The sequence below is a fragment of the Botryllus schlosseri genome, chromosome 3 (genome assembly GCF_051294905.1).
Source record: "Botryllus schlosseri isolate E-star chromosome 3, Bs_hap1, whole genome shotgun sequence".
Lineage (NCBI taxonomy): Eukaryota > Metazoa > Chordata > Ascidiacea > Stolidobranchia > Styelidae > Botryllus > Botryllus schlosseri.
Genome location: NC_137238.1, coordinates 21,897,886 through 21,906,398, shown reverse-complemented (window position 1 = coordinate 21,906,398; position 8,513 = coordinate 21,897,886). Strand labels below are relative to the sequence as shown.

The 8,513-nt window shown below is 41.9% G+C and overlaps 1 long non-coding RNA gene across 1 annotated transcript; it reads right to left on the bottom strand.

Moving 5' to 3' along the window:
* Window positions 1-4,251: 4,251 nt before the first annotated feature.
* On the bottom strand, window positions 4,252-7,757 carry LOC145436064 (uncharacterized). Its single transcript, XR_013914157.1, has 2 exons — window positions 4,811-7,757; window positions 4,252-4,749 (listed from the first exon to the last, which is right to left on the bottom strand). It is a non-coding gene; the product is annotated as an uncharacterized LOC145436064 (long non-coding RNA).
* Between the last annotated feature and the right edge of the window lie 756 nt (window positions 7,758-8,513).

Here is an 8,513-nt window from a genome sequence, read left to right as displayed (position 1 = left end):
TTGTTGCACGAAGGACAGTGGGGTGTCGCGAAAATGAAGCAGATGGCTCGACGTTACATCGCATAGCCTTCTATTAATCGCGACATTGAAAACCTCGTAAAGAGTTGCGACGCTTGCCGCAAAGTAATGAAAGTGCCTGATCGTCAATATCGCGAATGGCCCAAAACTTCCGAAAGCTTTGATCGAATCCACTTGGACTTCGCAGGTCCAATACACAATAAAATGTTTCTTGTCATCGTCGATGCGCATTCGAAATATATTTTCGTTAAAGTAATGAATGTCGGATCTACCACAACCTTGTGTGCAGTCAACGCTTTGGGGGAAGTCTTCTCTATTGAAAGCTTGCCCGTAACAATTGTTACGGATGGCGGGCCGCAATTCACATCCAATGAATTCGAGACGTTTTGTTCGAATTTGGCAATCAAGACATATCGTATCACCGTCTTTTTACCCTGCCTCGAACGGGGAAGCGGAGCGTTTCGTCCAGACTTTAACAGCTGGATTGATAAAAAATTGCGACGGGGGAAAAGATATTAACTTCGCGCTCCAAACACTTCTCGCTACGTACCGATGTGCACCGCACCCGGGCATAGACTGGAAAACGCCTGCTGAGATTTTACATGGTCGGCAGCCGCGAAATTTGAAGTTTGTGCTCGCCCTTCGACAAATCGAAACCCGTTACGCCTGGACAATCAGTCACTCATTTCGAGATTGGTTCCTCGGTTTACGCTCGCAGTTACCGAAGCGGACCAAAGTGGGTTGCTGGCGTGGTGACGGAAATACTGGGACGTGTTGTGCACATTATAAAAACAGATCATGTACATTATAAAAACAGATCATGGGTATTGGAGAAGGCACAAAAACCAACTTTAACCACGCTTGATGTCAGCTGGCAATACAGCCACACAGGAAGTTGCTCGTCAGCCTCGGCAACCACAGGTTGAGCAACCGACAAGATAGCGTAATGGTTAAGCGTCCTGCTTCTTGATCGGTAGGTCGTGGGTTCGATTCCCGTCCGGGTCAGACCAAAGACCTGATTAGTAACACTGGTATCCATGGCTTCCCTGCTTGGCGCTCATGCATTACTGGGATAGCATGGAGGGGTGGTGCATGACTTAGAAAGCTGTAAAGGCTATATCTGCACGTCCTTGTCCAGCGGCATATGCACATCATGTACTCATGCTATGCATATGCGCAGATCGCGTGTATGTGTATCATGAGTTGGCGTATATGCCGCAAAAAACATCAGGGACAAAAATAAACTACGTCCTTTCCTTTCCTTCCATTGGTCAGTAATAGGGCACAACGTCATGCAGCTAGTCCTGCTCGTACGTCGGGTAGACGTTACCCCGTTAGAAATAGGAGACAAACTGATTTCTATCGGCCAACGTGAATCGCCCTGCACCCTTTAACTTACAGGGGAGGACTGTTATGTTCGTGCATTTTACGTTGGTATCGTTTGTTCTTTAATTTCCAGGATTAGTAATTACCGCCAATCATTATTTCCTCGTGTGTCGTGCTTCTTATTTATTCCCTGTGTTCTGTTGTCTACCGGGTCTTTCGTTTAACTGTACCAATGATATATATACAATGATTGGAAACTGCCACGCCCCTTAACGCTATAAGATAGTTTCCCGGCGAAATCAGTCCGTCGCGGGATATGTTCGAGTACAGAAACGGGATTGCGTATGTCGACTGTGGGGTTGCCGGTGAACTCGGCACTTGGTGAATTCGGCCGGACGAACTCGGCACTTGGTGAACTCGGCACTTGGTGAATTCGGCCATTGGTGAATTCGGTCATTGGTGAACTCAGCCATCGGGAAATTTTGTAATAAAGTGTATTAACAGCTATTAATATGAATTAATAAACTAATAATAGTATTATCAAGTGATTGGCAATCTTGTAAGGAGGTCAGGTCGTGCGTAGATCACGCAGTCACGGCGTGATTAGATCACGTGATCACGGATTGCTTAAGGGCGGGAGATAACGCGACGTTCGCACATCGACCACGGCTCAGTGTTGATTTGACTTGGCGTGGGGCGGACGGACGACTTTTGAGAAGATGGATATTGGATATCTGTGTTTTATGTAATAACGAAGTTTTAAAGGATCACCAACAAACGTTTCCCACGAACACGAACAAAAATTTATAAACGTCAAAGTAAATTGTTTTTGTTTTAGCCTTTGGAGAGACGGACATTAGGGTTGGGGTGGGGGTATTAGGGTTGGGGAAAGGGGGATATTAGGGTTTGGAGATAGGGAGATTGCAGGTGGGTTAGGGTATCCCAAGATCAGGGAAGGGATATTAGGTTGGGGGATTGGAGGTGGGTTAGGGTATCCCAAGATTAGGGTGTGGGGATGTTAGGGAAGGGGGGGTATTACGTTGGGGGAAAGGGGAATTGGAAGTGGGTTAGGGTTGGGGGTTGTTATAGGTAAGGGGGGGTATTAGGTTGGGGGAAATGTGGATATTAGGGGAAAGGGGGATTAGAGGTGGGTTAGGGTCAAAGTTAGGGTTAGGATATCCCAAGATTAGTGCCGAGTTCACCGGCAAACATTCCAGTAACCAATCATGGTGACCGGTACCACTACGCGATCTACCACGGCACGTGATTCTTCGTTTTCTGATATATATATTTGATGCATTTTTATTACAAAATTTCCCGATGGCCGAGTTCACCAAGTGCCGAGTTCACCAAGTGCCGAGTTCGTCCGGCCGAATTCACCAAGTGCCGAGTTCACTGGTAATCGACTGTGGTGGGGTGCTGCGATCGGCCTTGCTGGCATACTAATTCACTGATTTTCCCCAATCGGTTTAGTTTTTGTTGGTTTCTTGAGCATAGTGAGGCAGTGCTGCATAATAGGATGTAATACAACTTTTAACAATGCACATTTATCAAAGTACAGACTAGCTGCGAGGCATTTTAGCATCAGTTGCAACCATGCATGTACGACACAGCCTAAAGAATTTATAGATACTGTGGGTGAGCGTCAATATAGATGTGCAGAACCTGGAAGGATTGTTGAAAGAGGATTTGAAATTTTTCTGGCAGCATTTACGTCACCTGATTTTTTAAAAGAGAAGGGTTGATTACGATAATTGTGTGAGCAACTAAGTTGTTTTAGATAGTATATATTGTAATATTGTGAGGCCGAATTCACCAAGGGCCGAGTTAACTGGCAACTATTGTACCAATATAGCGATTGTACCTTCATAATATAAAATCGGAACTAACCGAAAACTATCATTGTACTGATTGCTAAAATGCTAACATATATAACTTTTTACCGGATCAGGCCGTTGAATCCACATCAATGATGAGAATCGGCATTGTTCCAAAGAATATATCATCGGCAAAACAATGCACTAGAACAGTGGTTCCCAACGTGGGCGATTTGGCGGTCTAGGGGGGCGAAAATGGACAAAGGAGGCGATGGGGGGGGGGTCGAAAATAGCGAAGGGGGGGGGGGGCGATAGGGGGGCAATGACGAGTTAAAACGGCTATGTTGGAGTCAAGTCAGAGAAATAACCTTTTTTTTAATTTCTAGTCATCCCACGAAAATTCAGTTGCAAAAGTGGAAAATTCGACATGGAACGGAAAAGTTGACCTTTTTTTTTTTAGTCAACCCGCCGGTGATTACTGTTTGTATACCGGTTTTTCGGTTCACAAAATTTGGGGGGCGATGATCGGCGTTGAGCTTGAAAAGGGGGCGATGAGTCGAAAAAGGTTGGGAACCACTGCACTAGAATGACATTTAGGTTAATCACTCCATAGTTAGTATTGTTCACATCGACCTGGCGTGATATGTCGTACTTCTCTCAATAGTTGAATCTTTCACACCGGGGTGTCCGAAAACATCTACCAATGCCCATTTATTCAAAATATACCTGGTAAACGTTTTGGCATTTCTTTGATATGAACTACCCGTTGTGAGGTGTTCCCCATGAATTGCCTGTAAACCTTGAAAATTAACATGGAGTACTCGTTAAGATTGATAGCTGGAAGGATTGTACAAAATAGATGATTTATGCATTTGCGAGCAACATTCTATGGTGTCTTATTCATTGAAAGGTTAGGAAATGATTTTGTAACCTTCGTCATTGTATAGTGTGTACGTCTATGGTTTTTTATGTACAACCTTCATAACTTTTCGCCATTTGCATCACGCTTTATGACCTGAGCATGAGCATCAACTTGCATTGTATGTGCTGCTACCCAGGTTATTTTTCCAGCAATGTAACTCCACAATCATCCAATGCAAAATCTCTCTTGAATATGCACATTGCTCATATATATTGCATATGCGGCAGTACGGAAAATACTTGACGGATTGAATAAATAACTTGATTTCAATTGTAGTTGACTGGCAAAACTGTGACATAACAAATTCCCATTCTGTAAATGTCTAATGCATAAATTTTTTACAGGATCGTTAACATTTTTTTATAAATTATAATCCATTCTAACTTTCAAGAAAAGATTGTTCGTGTATTGAAACAGCCGCAAAGCAACCCAAAGCCGCGAGGAAATTAAAAAGGATTCAGGGATCTTAATAAAAGTGCAAATCATTATCTTGTGGGATTTCGGCATGCCAGGCCGTCCATGAGAAGCAACCATGTCATGTTCCACTTTGCTTCAGACATTGAGATATTTCCAAAGATTGTAGTCAAAATGAATAATACTTTGACGAATGGTGCCGGATTGGATTGATACTCATTGGATCGATTGATGCAGAGAAAAATAGTCTTGCTGAAAGACTATACATATTATTCGAGTACGAGAGGTGAAGAGATGGACACTACAATGCAACCTGTGGATAATTTCGTGTGCCTTGTGAATATGACAACCAAGTTCAGCTACAACTGCCATTTAAAGCCATATTGCATTCCAGATAATATTGCTTCACTTGTACTAGCTGGAAAAAGATATGCCGCTACTACAAAACTGGAGATATTCTTATGCCGCAGAAACAGCAACGAAATTCGTGAGCAGGGAAGCTTATCAAAGAGACAAGAAAACAACAACAATGATAAATTTGATACGGACATTTTTGCCAATCCATCGAGCAGACTACCTCATTATCACCAAGAGATTGAGTCTTGATCCGTTATTGGAATCATTTTTATCCTGATCAGGAAATCTGGCCGCACCTGCGATATGGTAATTTTCAAAGAATAATTGATTTCTAAAGAGGCTTGAAACATACTAGTGTTCAAATGCTATGGTACTTGATGCTTGAATGCCCTCCGATGTTCAACGTCATGTGAGATCGCTGCTCTACCATCCAACTGCTGTCCTGTTATTGTCATTAAGAGAGGATAAGAAAGCTCGAAAAAATAACATTTGAGAATATATATTTTTGTTACGTGACAAGAAACATTGACGTTATCAACTACTAGGCACAGTTATTCGATTGTTCATAATAGCACAGCACAGTTTCACAAATTACAACAAAAATAGATGCAGACAGTACATTTATCGAATGGCTTAAACCAGGGCTTTTGGCCTAAGGGCCACATTTGATTGACGAACTTTTGTGCAGGCCACTAACCGCGCAAAGCGCGAAAATTTTTTGAAGTTCGTAGATCAATAATATTGTCACTTGACTGTATTGCGGGCCTGCTGTATATCGCTGGGCTAAGTTTGCAAGGACTGGGCTATTCGGCGCATGGACATATCGATATCGAAAGCTGTGACCAACATGCGCCAATCATTTCCTGCCTAGGTTACATGGTCGACGGTCTTACTGCGAGCGCAAACGCAAGGTCGCATATGTTGAACGACACTTTGTCTCGTAATCGCGAATATAGTTAGACTCAAGCTGATACATTAGGTGTTCTTCCATTTTCACAAAAGGGCAACAATATTAAAAACAAGAAATCGAGTGGCAACATATTGCGCTAAGCTTGTAGAAATTTTTACCTTTGATAAATCTATCGCAAATTATTCTGCTTTATTGTAGTGTACGAAGATATACCAATATGTGAATGACTGATGGATCTGTCAATGCGTCGGAACTGATATTCTAGTCATCACATCTCAAGTATTGCGGCCAGACTAATTAAATTTTGGTTGGCCTTGCAAGCTTAAAATCTGTGCAATCCATTATATTAGAAATTTCGGAAATTACCTCACGGGCCACTCAAAACCTTCTCGCGGGCCACATGTGGCCCGCGGGCCACGGGTTGGCCGGCCCTGGCTTAAACATAGGTATATCTGATATTGTAATTTGCATAAACAAGAAAATCCCTTTTTGCTACATATTCACTTGACTTAAATGCTTTCCGTTGACTAGGATTTTGGTTCTTGTTATTCTGAATTTAGATGACAACAAGTCTGACATGATAACAAAAGTTGTTTATGCAGTTTTCAAGTGTTATAGTAAATGAAATATCCATACCCTGTATAAAATTTTCAATGATATTATGGTGTTGGTATCCTCATTGAAATTTAGACACGACTAGTATCAGAGCATTTAGGAGTCCATGAAGAGGTGAGGTATTTAAGCTGTTCAAAATCCTGCTTCTGTTATACCCATGCGATGACACATTGTTATGATGCTCGGATTCGATCAACTTCTTCCATGATCACCTCGACCGTTGAGGGAATAGATGGTGATGTGGAGATGGAGATTTGTTGAGTGAAGGGGATTGTTGGATAGTCTCTATCCCGTCCAATTCTTCGAAGTCACCATCTTGCAAGTCAACTATGACTGTAAGAGTTGACAAACTGGACTGGACATGGACAACATCACAATTTAATGACTATACAAAGTATATGCTGTGAACAATCATTTATAGATCATTGGCTGTGCACAAGTCTATCAAATCTGACATGGACAGTGGCAGGAACTTTCTACCTATTGTGGGTCGCTCTTGCGCACACATACACTTATAAGATATACCATCATATCATGGTAAATTGTACTCATGACGTACCGTAGTTTGAAAAAGTAGGTTAAGACCAGGTTTTGCAGACGTTTCTTAGTCAATTGGATATTGAAATCTACTTGTTGAAGCAGAAAATAAACGGTCTGAAAAGTACTCGAGTAGTATGAAGAAATGAGTTAGACTTTACTTTGTATACATCTGTTAGTCAATTGTATGCTGTATCTACAAGCTGCTGACGATTACTCCTGATATGTATCAAACAAAAATATTTTTATTTTTATTCAATTGTATATATGAGCATTCGGATCACAAGATGAATCTCCGTAACAAAGGAATAATGACTATTATTACTTCAAAAACGTGATGCTTTTTGCGATATCCTCAAGTAGGTTTTGCCTACTTTCACAACTTCAGAAGGCCTGACTTCAGAGTCAGTTTTAGAACCTGCCTGAATTGACTTGAAAAAATTAGAAATGACTTCGTGACTTGATTAAAAATTTGCAATGACTTGAAGATAGTGACCTGATCCCAACTCTAGCTCGTACTATGAAGTATCCACCTTTATTTGATACTGCGAGACCACCTCCGATCATAGTGTTCATCACGTAGGCACACTGGTACATCAGTTTCGTCTGAATATTAAGCCATGCTACTGGTATTGGCCAAAACCTGTACAGTATGCACACATTTCACGTGCAAAATAGGTCTCGATAAAAAACTTTTCACTACATTAACGCCAGTTCCTGAAGAAAGATTGCTGGCGAACCGTTTGTTTACATCGATTTCATTCCTGTAGTGAAGCATGACTCGCGACGCGCTCAAACGCAGAGCTCACTGCAGTTTCCAATCATTGTATATATATCATTGAACTGTACTCTGGATCGTGTCGCCTGTCCTAAAGTTATTCTGCTGAAAATATACAGATTTCATATTGCAACCTCGTCGTATTAGTTATTGTTCGAACAAGATCAAGAACATAACAGAGTATATTGAAATTGTCAGCAATACCTTCAACAACTACAAAATTCCTCCACTCGCAATTGACAACTACAATCGCCACTTTGAAAAAATTATTGAGGAACTGCGGGCAGCCCTCGACACATCTTTCCCACTTAGGAAAGTCAACCGCAATGCAAGGCGCTTGAAATCGAAACCCTGGATTGGTCATGACATATACTAGTTGCGATCAAAACAAGGGATTGGATGCGATCAAAACAAGGGATTGGATGTGTAGCGGTCGCTGCAACGGCTTGTTGCAAGACACGCTGGTATAGTGCTTGATTGGAGTCGTCGCTACAGCTTACAGTTCCTGTTGTACGCACTAGTCACTGACTAATGACCGCTCTGAGTATACTCTTGCAATCCTGATCACACACGCAGATCCAAGGAGCTTTCTTTACTAGCACAGAACAGCCAAATAGTAGTAATTAGTGGTCAGAAACTTGTAGATTTACCAGGTTCAAATCATACTGCAATATATTAACGAATATAGAAAGAACAAAGTTAGATGTATGTAATTGCCTGTACACGACTCTGTGACTTAAGCGAGCACGCCCGCTACGGCGCTATACACTGGCGAAGTGGCGATCTCTCAAAGCACGTGCTTCGCAGACTATACTTTAT